Source organism: Eubalaena glacialis, chromosome 16, assembly GCF_028564815.1.
Source record: "Eubalaena glacialis isolate mEubGla1 chromosome 16, mEubGla1.1.hap2.+ XY, whole genome shotgun sequence".
NCBI classification, from domain to species: Eukaryota; Metazoa; Chordata; class Mammalia; order Artiodactyla; family Balaenidae; genus Eubalaena; species Eubalaena glacialis.
The window spans coordinates 31,483,043-31,497,816 of record NC_083731.1 but is presented as its reverse complement, the minus strand read 5'-3'; positions in this window follow the sequence as shown (position 1 = coordinate 31,497,816).

The window sequence follows — 14,774 nt, the reverse complement described above, 5'->3', positions numbered from 1 at the left end:
TTTACAGTAACTATAAGCGACATGAAAACAGGCAAGATATCTATTTTTGTTTCCATTGCCTCCTCAGCTCTTGGCACATACCATATGCTCAAGATAGTTTTTAAACTTATGACTGGCATTCTGATTGCAGTTCACTGAGATGTTATCACAAGTGACACTGCAAAAATTATTTTTTTAATATTTATTTATTTATTTGGCTGTGCCGGGTGTTAGTTGTGGCATGCAGGATCCTTAGTTGCGGCATGCGAACTCTTAGTTGCGGCATGTGGGATCTAGTTCCCTGACCAGGGATCGAACCCAGGCTCCCTGCATTGGGAGCACAGAGTCTTACCCACTGGACCACCAGGGAAGTCCTGCAAAAGTTATTTTTAAAAAAATAGGTAGGGGCTTCCCTGATGGCGCAGTGGTTGAGAATCTGCCTGCCAATGCAGGGGACACGGGTTCGAGCCCTGGTCTGGGAAGATCCCACATGCCACGGAGCAACTAGGCCCGTGAGCCACAACTACTGAGCCTGCGCATCTGGAGCCTGTGCTCCGCCACGGGAGAGGCCGCGACAGTGAGAGGCCTGCGCACCGCGATGAAGACTGGCCCCCGCTCGCCGGAACTGGAGAAAGCCCTCGCACAGAAACGAACACCCAACACAGCCAAAAATAAATAAATAAATAAATAAATTTTTTAAAAAAGAAAGAAAGAAATAGGTAAACATACACCTATCAGCCATTCCACACCATTCATTGCTAGGTAATTTTCATAGCAGATTTACTCACAATAGCAAAAAGAAAAAGAAAAACAAACACAGAACTAGAAACAATTCAGTGCAGAGCAACAGGTGAATAGATAAAATGTGAAATATATAATACTATTCCGCAAAAATATATGCTCAAAACTATCTTTTATGCTCAAAAGATGTTTTTTAAAAAATTAACTATTGATACACATAACAACGTAATGAACCTCAAAATCTTTATGCTGAGTTAAAGAAGCCAGATACAAAAAAGTACGTATATGCTGTATGATTCTACTTTTATGAAGTTATAGAAAATGCAAACTAAACTATAAGGACAAAAAACAAGTAACGGTTGCTTGGGGACAGGGGAAACGGAGAGATGACTGCAAAGCAGCACAAGACAACTTTTGGGGTTAGACAAAATGTTTGTTATCTTGATTGTGGTGACCCTTTCATGTGTGTTTACGTATGTCCAAAACCATCAATTGTACTCTTTAACCATATGCAATTTATTGTTTGTCAATTATACCTTAATAAAGTTGTAAAAATAATATAAATTCAATAGGAATCATTAAGAACTGAACACAACTGGTTCAGACTTAACATAAGTATATATATTAAAAATATCAAAGGGAAGGTGTGAAAAAGGGGATATAAATTCCAGGACTTTGCTAACTATTACCTCATTATTATTTTTTTTACCTCATTATTTAATCATTCAACAAATATTTAATATTTCTAATAGAAACCAGGAAAATAAAACAACTAAGAAATCCTAGAATGTGTAACTAGAAAGCAACTCTAAAAATAATATTTCCTCTCATAAGCTTTGGGTAAATTTAAGATAGCAAACAAAATACTTCTACTTAGATATTGATTTGCTGGGGGTTACTGGAGAATATCATGACGTGAATCCCAGAATCTTTGAGAATATATTGTATATAATGGCCTTGCAAAATGACATGACCAGAATCTAAAATAAATCAGGAGAAGCATAATTTTTTAAAGGCAGTTTATTTCTAACAATAACTATAGTAAACAACTCTCCCACTCTGTAACTTTCTTTCCTTTAGTTTTCACTGGAGTTTAGCAATCTATGGTTAAGTAAAAGCTCTAAACATTTTTGCTACAGGCAAAATTTTATATCCTCTTGGTTCTGTGATACAGAGGAGTCAGCCATTTCAAATTTTTGCAGACTAAATAGAATATTAATGGCCCTAATGATTTTTAAATACTATTTGCAAGGTTGTTTAAAATGACTGTGTCATAGAAACGATCAATAAGATAATCAATGTGAAAGTACTCTGTACATAGCAGAGGGCTACCTGAGCATAAGGGAAAAGATAAAAATATTTTTTAAATGATTTGTCATTTGAAAGAATAGAATGGATGGTAAACAATCATCACTTACTCAAACAGAGGAAGCATTAAAAACCAAAACCAGATAAGCCTAGGCCACTTAAGAAGAGGGAAGCCCAAAGTCAGCTGCCTTAAAACAAGGAGAGATGATTTCCCAAATAGGTAAATAAACCTTTCTGAAAGCATTCCGCTTTTTCAAAGGGCCAGAACAAAATGTTCTTTCGTTATCTTCAATGCAAGACGCCGAAATCTAGAACAAAATGTTTTCATGGAACAGTTCCACAGGAACAAATAGTTTCTGAGTTAAATAAGTCTCGGTCATTCAGAGTTAAATTTAAAAGGCTATTCGAGCAATTTTCATAAACTCTAATATGATAATAATAATATGAAAGAGAAGACAACAGGAAGAGAGAAAAATACGTAGTCTTTTCCAAACTTACCTGACAACAATTATTTTTGTCTCGAGGCCTGTTCTAGGTCTGTGAAAGGATTTTAGTCTCAAATGGATAAGAAATGAAGGATAAGAAATGGAGAACTGCTCGCAGGAAAAGGAACCTTAAAGGCTGACAGTCTGACTTCCGGTAAATGCCAGATTTACGTAAGATGGAAACATCTTCCAACCAATGGGCAGCCGCCAACAATCTCTCCCCATCTTGGAGCCAATGAACTTGCTGGGTGGACTCCCGGGGGCCATTCCTCTTTCGCACTCCGTAAGGGTAAACGCAACCTGCCCTAACCCCTCGTGGGACTCCCGGCTGCTCCCTGAAGTCTGCGTGTCCCCAATTAATTGGGATTACTCTGCTATTCCCAAATAAACTGTATTTTTGGTACCTCGAGCTTGCCTGGACTAACATGGTCAGTCCTTAACTAGAAACACCATGAATTAATCAAAACATGATTTAGGAATTCAGGAACCCTGATGAAGATCATAGTATATCGATCTTGCAAAAACATAGTGTAACTTTGACCATGTTGGTGTGAGTGACTAAGACTACTGATTACCAATGCGTTGCATAACAGGAGCATTGCAGAAAGCATCTGGTTACAGAGAAACAAAGGAGAAGCTTGTGTCTAAACGGAAGAGCAAATTGTGGGAATAAGAGTTGTTATTATGTTGGCCAAATAACTTCTATTCAGTGAAATCCACCTTGTGTGAAAATTGAGAGCTCCAATTAAAGCAAATTCCAAAGCCCAGGAAGTGATGAGAATTCAAGTACCCAGTGAGAGCCCCAGGTAAATGCTTCTCAAACACATATTCCGGTAGCCCTGGCCACCTGCATGAGTTCTCTGTGAAATCTGTCCTGCCTAGTCCCTGGGTGCCTTGTGCAAAGTGGCTGGTTCCTCTACCCATCAACCACTTCCCTGAGCGTTCCTCCCCTTCTTCAGTAGCCTGGGAAATCAAAGTCACTTTCTAAACACCATGCTGGAACGCAGAGACTGTAGGAAGTGATCCTCAGGCACAGGGCTTCTACGTACAGCTGAGCCACATGTGCACTGCGCACAGACCTCTGGTCAGAGGAGCAAATGTGACCCAAAATCCAGTCTGTGTTATACTCACCAAGCCCTGTGCTCTGGCATTATACTGCCTCCGTCTGGAGAAAAAAAAGTCTTTGACTTTTGCAAAAAGGCACTGATCCGCTGGCCAAGTTTGTTTCTACTTCTGTCCCCCCATGCACATTTTCTACTTCTCACACAGCCACCCTATCAGCTTATAGCACCCTGCTCAGGACCAAAAGCCTTGACCCCTTGCTCAGTTATTTCTACACGACTGCCTGAGACGTACCTTGTGGCTCTGGTGACATGAATAAAGGGCTTCTCTACAGGGTACCTGAACCTGAACTGGTTAGCCTGGAGAGGCGAGAAAGGCTTTTTCTCTATCCTCCTCTTTCCCTGGGTAAAAGTAGCAGAAAGACTTCAGAAAAGGAAACAGGACTGCCGAAAAGAGGAAATACAGCCAGGTATATTTCAAAAATAAAATCCCTGTTACAGAACCTAACCCAGTCTCTGGGTGGAGCATTCCTGGGCCAAGTGTCCATTCTTTTGGTCACTCAACACAGCCAGGGAGAGGCGGGTGGAGCTACAGGATGCACCCAGGGCTGACTGCTGGCAGTGGGAAGATGGGTATCTGTTCTTAAAGAAAGCGAACACGGTCTGAGCAGACCCACCATAAGAAGTCTCCTACTATGGCTCTCTAGCCTTAAGAATAATAACAATTGTTATGTGAGTTAAATAGCCCTGCTTCTTTAACTGTTCACACTGAATTTTATATCCCAACTCCTTGAACTATAATCTTCATGTGTACCTTAGTTGAGTTTAAACTCTCCTTTTATATATGTATATGTATAGCTGATTCACTTTGTTATACAGCAGAAACTAACACACCATTGTAAAGCAATTATATAATAAAGGTGTTTAAAAAAATAAAGTCTCCTTTTAGGGGTGAAACTGGGAGCTTTATAAGCACTTTGGTAAAGATATATGTGGGAGAATGATGGTGATTCGTCATGGTTTATGCCTGTTTTCAGTTCCTAACAGCAAGCACACCTTTTAAGATATTTTCACATTGATATCCGTGTAGCCCCCAATAGGAATCCATAAAGGAAAAAAATAAGCAAACCCATCAAAAGGAGGCTAGCTTAACAGAGGAGTGATTCCCTCCACTTCCTCCCCCCATTTCTCTACCAGTTCTTATTCCCACCTACACCAGGGAATGATCTGGTCAAACCTGTGACTCTCACAATAATATTCAGGGAGATAAAAACAAACAAACAAAACAAAAGATTCAGTTAGATACTGACAAAGTAATCAGCTTTACTCTTTCCCAGGAAAATTAAAGGACTGTGGTGCTATAGGTCCCTTTTTTATGATGCTTTATATGCCTAATATGCATGGTAAAGGTAGTACAGAAGGCTTTGACTGAAGGACGGTGAGAGATCGGAATGGCTAGAAAGAAAGAAGAAAAGAGAGAGAGAAAACATCTCCTGCGCTCACCAAGAACCCCATGCACCGAGGCCAGCAGTGAATCCCCCCAACCTTCTGAAAATGTCATTTGGTGACAGACAGTGAAGCAAAGTGAGACTTTACAAGGTATGAGGGCGAAGCTCGGACAACACAAATTAAATCAGAAAGGCGGCGGGCAGCCCAGACTGGCTCCTTTGGAATTCCACTTCCTGTTCATTCCAAGAGAATTCCCAATGCTTATTTCTTCCACGTTAGGATTTGTTTAGCCCTCATTTCTAAGGCCCACTCTGCACGTCAGGACAATTTTCATTCATCTCCGGGACATCTGGCTATTCAGAGGTTTCACTCTAGAAAAAGAAAGCACACATTGCAACCCATGTAGAAGCAGGACACCGCTGACCTTCTCCTGGAATTCTCAGTAGATTTCTTCCCAGCTCTGTACAAACCATTTGCAGCTGGGTATTTTCCTACTTGTGAAACAATACTGTCTTCCCAGCAGAACAAGACCTATTTGATGAATGGTGGCAGAGGGCTAAGGTGGAAGTGGGTTTTGATTGCCTTGATTGCAAGAATCCCGGCGTTTAAAAATGACCTAGATGGCTTAACCCCTTCTTATCTGTGCTACAGTAAATGATATAACAACAAAAATATTATGTATATACTCTGACACAAAGGAGAAGATAAAAATAGGTGTTTTTTCTCAGTGTGTTTGAAGCACTGTGGCCATATTTAGTCACTCTTTAAAAACTATCTTATTACAGAAATAATTCATTAATACATCACAGCAAAAAAAAAGATTCAAGCGATACAGAAGCATAGAGAGTGAAAGGTACAAGTCCATTTTTCACCCCTCACCCATTGCTGTTTTCTCCCCAAAGGTAACCAAATTTACAGTTTGCTGTAGATGCTTCTGCTTGTTTTTCTATATGTCGACATAAATAACAGAATTTTTCCTAAACAATTTTTTCTGCCTGTTGCTTTTTCACTTAACAGTACATCTTTTAGGTCTCTCCGTGTTAGTGTCTACAGGTCTGCCTAATTCTCTTTAATGCCTGTATAGTTGTGGTTGGATACAGCAGAAGATTATAATTGTGTCCCCACGGCTAAAAAGAACTTTGAAAAAGGAGTGTACAATTTGCCTGGATTTACAGTAACGTTTTGAAAAATTAAATAGGAGCTTGCAGAGGCATGCTTAAATTGCTAGTCACTGAAAAAACGTTCAGCAAAACGAACCACAGAACTCACTGCTCCGGGAAGGCAGCCTGGCATGGACCTTGCCTCATGTCTGCCTGGGATTGGAGGGAGGGAGCTCTTTGGGCAGCAAGTCTTTGCAATACCTCCTCAAAACACATCGAGTTCAAATAATTTCCAATCCTGACAATGCTTTCCATATAACCTGTATCATCCCGTGACCCTGCGAGTGCTTCACACAAAGAGAAGTTTGTTGGGGGGGAAAAATGAAAATGAGAAATAGAAGAAGAGCAACATTGATTTGTTAAGTTGATTTTTCCGACAGTACTTACTTGCTTTCCATAAATCCTGGAATGGCTGGGCAATCTTTTGTCAAATTAGGTGGTTTTATTTTTTCCAGGGATTGAACCTGGGCCCTCGGCAGTGAAAGCCTGCAGTCCTATCCACTGGACCACCAGGGAATTCCCAAGTTAGGTGTTCTTGATTGGGTTACTCATCTCATGACAACACTGGTCTTTATTTTCCTCTGTGAATTATTACACTCTTGCTCTGAGCAAGTGAAAGATTCTTTAACCTTTTTAGTAACCAAGTTTCAGTTATGGCCGCAGAAATGCATCCTAAGGGGTTTTCTAGTGAAAACTTCCTTTTTCAGAAAGCAACATGACAGCCTGAAGTTTAAGGACAAAAAAGAAAAAAGAAAAACTAATTGCCTCCTGTAACACCCTAGGATCCTACACTTTTAAAAGAAAGTGTATTTTAGCTTCTCCCCAGGAGCTAAGAACATGGTCATTTCATGTTAGCTTGTAATGAATTAGCACAACTCTTTGATCAATGGCATCAAAGGCCATTGATAGCGCCAATAATATAGATGTTAGAAAATTTTGCATTGATTTAATGCCTGAAATTAACCTTTACCCATTCTATCTCCCTTCCATTGCTCTTGCAGACTTGGATAACATTCAGATCCTGAATCTCCAGAGCCTCCTCTACAGAAGGGATTGGGATCCACTGGAGGGTCTAGTTTTCTATGGCTACTGGATTTGAACCACTGAAAGTTCCAATGGGTAACTTTACAGTCCAAAAAAAAAAAATCTTTCTGCAAGGAAATGTCAGAACTCAAGTGGTCATTGCCTTTGAGATGGCCTTATTTATAGAATTTTCCAGTTTCGTATCTCTTGCAATCCACTTTGGTTACTCCACGCCAATGGCTGATGTTGGCAGCCAGGTCTCGCAGCCAAGATTGAGTCTGAATGCAGCTCAGGCTCCCCTTCACATTCCTTTCGTTCAAGTAACTTTTCCAGGGCTACGCAGTCAGGCCAATTATCTTAGAAACAGGCAATTATAACCACATTCACAGCTCCCTAAAAGGGTGAGTGCCTTCCAGTAACAATTTCTCATGAAAGAAAACAGTAATTGAAGGATTGGCAAGGCTACTGCAACAGACCAAGACCTCTGGAAAGACATTAAATAGCACACACGCACGCCTACACACACACACACACACACAGAGTCCACTAGATTTCCTACCAGAGGAATTTTTCCTTTCCATTCAAATCCACTAAATATTTTCTGGGGGAAGAATACAGGCAATAGAAAGCAAAATAGATGAAGCTATGGCTGGCCTTCTGGGTTCCGGTCATGCATTGTTCCTTAATGCCTATATCTGTTCATCTCTTGCTTATACTGTTGAATGTAAGTCACAACATAAAATATTTGCAAAAGACTATTCCTGAAATAATGCATGTGAAAGTACTTTAGAAAAGGTAAGTCGTTCCATGAATTTAAGGTAAATTTAGACCTTTTGGGAGCTAATTCACATCTTCATCAATAGAGCTCAGTACCCACTCAACCCAGGCGTGGTGCTTTGAGGCAACCAAATCTACTTATCTAGATATATCGTTATCTAGATATATCGCTCTAAGTCTATAACAGCCCCCAGACCTCAATCTTGACTGAATACAGCACACATGTGAACATGCACACACAGCCTGTGTGCACATATTCAAATCCACACACACAATACTTTGGCTCCGTTGTCCTAAGGCTTTTTTCCCAGGGCTAGACGGTAAATTCTTTAAGAATAAAGAAATTACTCATCTAAGTACTCCCAACAACACAGACTATAAGACTTCACACATCACTGCAGTCAGTACCTAGTTGTGGAATTGATTAACCATCAGATGTGCTTGATAGTTTTTTAGATATTGGACCTCTGAAACGCCTTATAAGCATATGCTTTGAGAAGAGTGGTAAAAACACTGCCCACAAACGTTTGCTTTTGCCCAAAGGAAAGAAATATCAATATATAGAATTATTTTTATTCATTTATGTATTTCTTTTCTTTGGGCAGAAGTAAGTGTTTGTGGAATATATACACATAGAGACACACACATAGCAGGTATATGTGGGTAGCAGGCCCACTCATTCCATTTGGTTCTGGAAAACAACAAAAACCTTTCTGGGAGAGAAAGGGGACATCTGACCTTGCTGCTTTGTTTTTCCTGCATTCAACCGGAGTATTAGGACAGAGGGGAGACAAAAGGTAATTGAGCTGGGATTCTGGGGAAGCATTTTGTAAGTGAATAAAAGGCCACAGTGATGAGTTCAGTGGCAGAGGGGGTTTCCAAACACATCTCCAGAGAATGTGAAGTGAACCCAAACAGAAAGGCTTTCTTTCTCGAAATGCATAAAATGCTAGGTTTGCCTCTTGCCCGCACGGGTAACAGCGGTTTTCGGTTTGGACGGCAGAGCCCAGCCCCGTGTCTCGGCTCGCCGGGAGGCTGAGTGGGGACTGAGCGCCATCTACCGGCGGCAGGTGCAAGGCACGCCTCACATCCATTTGTCAAGAGGGCTTTGGGAATCCGCTGCTCCAAAGTTACGATCCAAAGAGAAATGAGGAAGTGCATACCCTTTACATCCCTTCCCCATTTCCTTCTCCAAATATCCTTGGGAAGAAGACGCAAAGGAAAAGAAATAGAAACGTTCCCTTAAAAAAGCAAGGCGTGGCGGGATTTGGTTTCTCTGGGGGAGGGGAGAAAAGGGGGCTGGTTCCTGCCTCCGTAAAAAAGGCTCGGCGAGGCCTTAAAAGAGGCCTAAACCCATGCCGGGCGTCATCCCCTCCACCCACTCAGCTTGGCTAGCTAAAGAGCTGGTTAACAGAGAGGGCTCAGAGGTGACCTGGATCAAAGGGACAGTGGGCCAGGGCTGCAGGCAGATGGGCCAGGGGCTGCATTGTGAGCCTTGTCAAACCCTGGACGAGAGGAAGGTTCACTCCAAAGCGGAACACAAAAGCGCCACCTTCTTCTGGAACACAGCCCCCCCGTGAGCGGGTCTCTCCGCAGAGGAGCCTATTTTCAGACCCCAGAATAGTTTGATCTTGGCGGCCTTCCTTGATTTCCGACCCTGACCCCGGGTGGGACTTCTCCACCACAAGCAGGGCCCCCCGTCTCTAACTGAAGCGCCATCACAGAACCCTCACTTCCAAGGAGTCCAGAGACCCACACAATTCTCCACTTCAAAGGGCTGGCATAAGCAAAGCCACAATTCACTGTGAGACCAAAATTAGGAGCAGTGGCGGCAGATCAGCAGAGGTGAGGTGAGCAAGGGAGTTCACACGTGTCTTCAGTCTGCTCTACCCACCACACTCCTTCCTCTGGGAGAGCTGAAGCCAGTCCCCCTCACCCACCCAGCTGTTCAGCAAAATCCCTCTGAATAAATCTCAGAGGTTAGCACATCTTTGACTCCACAGAAGGGGTGGCCATCTCAAAATGGACACAAATGGTCACATACATCAGGACACATCTCTGTCCTTCCTGCTGGACCACTTTTCCATTTTATCAACATCACTATACACACATCCATACTTACACGTTGGTTCATTAAGTGAGCCTACTAGAGGTGACTAAAATTTTTTTTTTTTTTTTTTTTTAGGAAACTAAAAAAAGCGTTTTAGAGAAACCCAAAAAGATGTTTTTAAAGGATGTGATGACTTTTTCTAAAAATAAGGCAAGAGACACTGAATTAGGTTGTTTTCATTTTGCCAAATACTCTTAAAATAAAAGTCATCCCAAGAAATAAAGCAGAGAAGTACACTGCTGATGTATTTTTCAGCCTTATAAAACTTAGAAGGGGCCATACAATCGAATCACTTGGGTTAGGGTTTTAAATTACTTTTACCCAGGAACAATCTCTTTGTGAAAGAATCAAGCAGGGATGATTTTAAGAATGGTGGCTACAACAGAAAGTTCTAGCATGTCTAGGACATTAAGAATGTGAAACAGGGGTTCGAGCCCAGGTACCGGAAGATCCCACAGGCCGTGGAGCAGCTAAGCCCGTGAGCCACAACCACTGAGCCTGCACTCTAGAGCCCACGAGCCACAATTACTGAAGCCCGTGCACCTAGAGCCCGTGCTCCACAACAAGAGAAGCCACCGCAATGAGAAGCCCGCGCACCGCAACGAAGAGTAGCCCCTGCTCGCGGCAACTAGAGAAAGCCCATGCACAGCAACAAAGACCCAACACAGCCTTATATTAAAAAAAAGTTCTACAATAGACTGAGAAATAAAAGGGGTGCTGTAAGAGCACAAAACAGGGGAAAAAATGTGAAAAACACCTATTGTTTATATAACACCATGTCTCTTCCTTCTTTCAAAAACTGCAATATTTAAGACCCTTTTTATTAGGAAACTAAATCCGAGCTACCTCTAGTAGGTTCACTTAATGAAGCAACAGGTCTGTATGTGGCTGTGTGTGTAGTGATGTTGATAAAATGGGGACGGGGGCCAGCAGGGAGGGCAGAGATGGGTGCTGATGTATGTATCCATTCGGGGTTTTTTTGTGCTGACCATACCTCTCTTGTTAAAGCAGCAACTCCTCCTGGAGAGAAAGACTTTGCTTTTCTTCCTACTCCATGGTTCAGGCCCTAAAATAGTGGTTTATGGAAAGCAAGTATTCATCCAAGACTTGCTCCAGCCAGCTCAGCCTGCCTGATTTCTAAGCAAAGCCATACTCGGGGAAAGCATAAAAACCACCCTGCTGGCTCACTGAGGCACTTAAGTGACCATCTCAGACTCAGAAGCAGGTAGCTCAAGAGCAAGACCAGAACAACTGTGTTCTCTTGGCTCCCACTTAGGACCTGGATGCCCACGCAGTTCTTTCCTGTGGCCCCAGCGCCCCTCTACCAGCACCACCTCCCCATGTTGACCGACCCATAGATAAGCTCTTGCTCTGGGCCTTGTGCCTAGATTCTGGCCAGTATCTCCAGCCTGAATCTCTATCACTCCTGAGCATGAGTTTTATCTCGAGCTCCTGGATCACTGAGCTCTGTTCTTGAACGATGAACAGCCATCTGCTTGCCTGGACTGCTAAACACTGAAGGCCCTTGTCTCTCTGACTCGGACTCCTGGCTGCCTTCATCTCATCTTGATCTCCATGTGTGTAAATGATTTGCTGATTTTACCTGATAATCTGTGGTTCTTTGCACATCTTTGTATGCCCAAGTGCCTAGCACACAAAAGAGATACATGTACAGTAAATGTGGAAAAACAAATGAGCAAATTAATAAATAGATGATAGTTGTATCACCCAATTGGCATCAGCCCCTGGGCAGCTCTCCAGAACCAATTCATCTCAATAGGTGAGGGTCCCAGGGTCCATGGCCCCTGCCCTCCTTGTGTAGATACAAATCTAATGTAACAGTGTTCTAAGTCTTCCTCCCCAGAGCCTGTGGGCAGATATTGATCCAGGTTCTGGGTCTTTCAGAAGTACCATCCAATCGTGAGAAGAAGCCATACCTCTGGTGCGTTCCCAAGTTGTGGCAGACGTGGTGAGAGACAGGTTGGGACCCAGCATCCCCTTAGACCACCATTTGATTTAACCACCATTTATACAGTACTTACTCTTTTGTGCAAGACATTCATTTAATCCTTATAATAAGCCTATGGTTCTCATCTCATTTGACCCAGGAGAAAACTGAGATGCAGCGATGTTATTACCTGCCCAAGGTCACAGAGTGGGCATTGAACTTCAGCAGGCTGACTCCAGAGCCCACGTTCTTATTCTCTATGCTACCCTGACTCTCCATTCTGTGACCATCCTATAGCTATTCTAGTCACCCTAGCAAGAAGACGAAGATAATTTGACACAAGCCAAATTGTGAGAAAACTCAAACTAGTCTCTTCATCTATTCTGTGCCCCAGCAAAGTACTATGTAACTCAAAAATGGGTCTCGACCATGGCAGTGTTTCTGAGGTAGGACTAAGGCAGTAGGGATTCAGAAGAAGGGCAGATTTTCTTCAAGAAATAGAATTTAAAGGATATGATGTCTTGGTTGGGGAGGAGGTATGAAAGAAAGCAGGGCCTAGAATGTCTCCAATATTCTTAGTACTGTTGTTTGGGTAAATGATGGCACTTTTAATAAAGATTAGGAATAAGAGTGGGTTTTGACACAGCAGGAGTAGAGGTGATGACTTACTTTTATATGATATGAAAAACACACAGACGATTAAGACATGTTTTCCCAAGAATCACAAAGAGTGTAAAAATAGCACCTTTACAAAATTGTGAAACAATCTGAAAACACTTCAGACCCACAGAAATGTCCATTTATCTAAAATTTGATTATGTTCTGCACGCACTTTCACATGTGATTTCACATTTTCAAACTTACACATGGACGTGATTACCCCTCCAATGTCAGGGCCATACTTCTGTCCAGGGCAGCCCGGGAGGCAGAGGCCCATCTGCCCTCCAGATTCTGTTTATCTCCCCAGGAGGCCTCCAGGAGACCAGGCTGCGACTGGGGAATGCCTGGCAGGCAGGCCCCAGGTGTGGAAAGCATGCACAGATGTCATCTGAACCCCGTCCAGGATGGGTAGGGCCAGCTGGGCCCTGCTCAGAGGGATTCAGGATGGAGATCAAAAAATTGATTTAAAGCAGGAGTAAGGAATTTGGAGCAAAGGTATCACAAGGTCTAATATTAGAAAGATGTATGTGATGCTCCTCAAAGACTTCAGCTGGCAGTCAGGGGAAGTGACAAATGGTACAGAAGCATTAGAAAACTATTAGGGGGCAGAGGGCAACTCAGAGATCCCTTTCTTAGAAAATACATTTCATTGTAGTGCAGACAATACACAACAGACCCACTTCCAAGTTTGGTATCATGCATTCACATTCAGCCAGTTTTCCACAGACTCACACACAATTCTTTGCCATCACCACCCCCCTTGCTTTCCCTACTCCAGCCTCATCAGAAGCTCATGTGAAATCTAGACCCACACTTCCTACTACAAACAACCTGTGGCCATTGCAGTGTGCTGTCAGCAGGACCTACACTGTGTTTACTCTAATTTCAGGGCAGCCAATCAAAAGTGTCTCCGTTATAAGTACATGGGAGGATAGGGTTGCCAAAAATAAAAATACAGGAAGCCCAGTTAAATCTGAATTTCAAATAAACCAGGAATTTTTTTTTTTTTAGTATAAGAACATCTCGTGCAATATTTGGACATATGTATACTAAAAAATTATTTGTTGTTAGTATGAAATTCAAATTAACCTGGTATTCTATATTTTATCTGGGAACCCAGTGGATCTCCAAATTGTTTGGATTTTGACAGCTTTAGGACTGGGGGGGGAAAAATCCCCTACAATGTACAAGAGTCCACAGGAGAGACAATAAATAAATAAATAAATAAATAAGCTACTGCTGAATATAATTTTATAAAGGACTGGGAAATCATCTCCACTCAAACCCTGCCAAAATCTTCTCCTCTCTCTGTTTTCCTAATCTTAATTAATGACACTACCAATCACCCAATCTGAAACTCTGGGAGTCAACCCAGACTCTGCCCTTGCCTTTAGCCTCCGCACTCACTGGACTGCAAATCCACCTCCTAACTAGCTTTCGAATTCACCCCCTCCTGCTGCACGGCTCAAGCTTCTTAGCTGAAATATTGCCATAGTCTTCTAAGGGGATCTCCACCTCCATCTGACCCTATTAAAGTGAGCCTGGAGACACAGATCTATCTAAAATCCAAATCTAATTGAGTCGCTTTGCTTAAAGCTCTTTAACAGCTAACTCCTTGCTCAGGAACCGGCTCACACAGGCTCGGGAGAGCCACTTCTGTTTGTCTCCTCAACTCTGCAGTCAGTGACACCATGTTGATAGCTTGAAACTGATCAAGGTGGGAATAGTCACACCACAGGAAATTGGCCAACACTCCAAATCAAGGCTTTTTTCAATTGGAGAGTGGTTGTTAAACATTTACCATCCCAGTCCTGCCTAGGTCAGTTAGGATGTACTCGGCTACAAGAAATAGAAAATGCGACCAATGATAGATAAACCACCAGTGCATCTCAAAATGTGGTCCCAGACTAGCAGCATTGGGAACTTGTGAGAAATAAAAATTCTCAGGGCTTACCTTAGTTAGACCTTTTGAATCAGAAATGGAAATGCAGGGATTGGGCCCAGCAATCTGGGTATAAACAAGCACTCAGCTGATCTGAAGTCCACCCACAGTTGAGAGCTATTGACAAACAT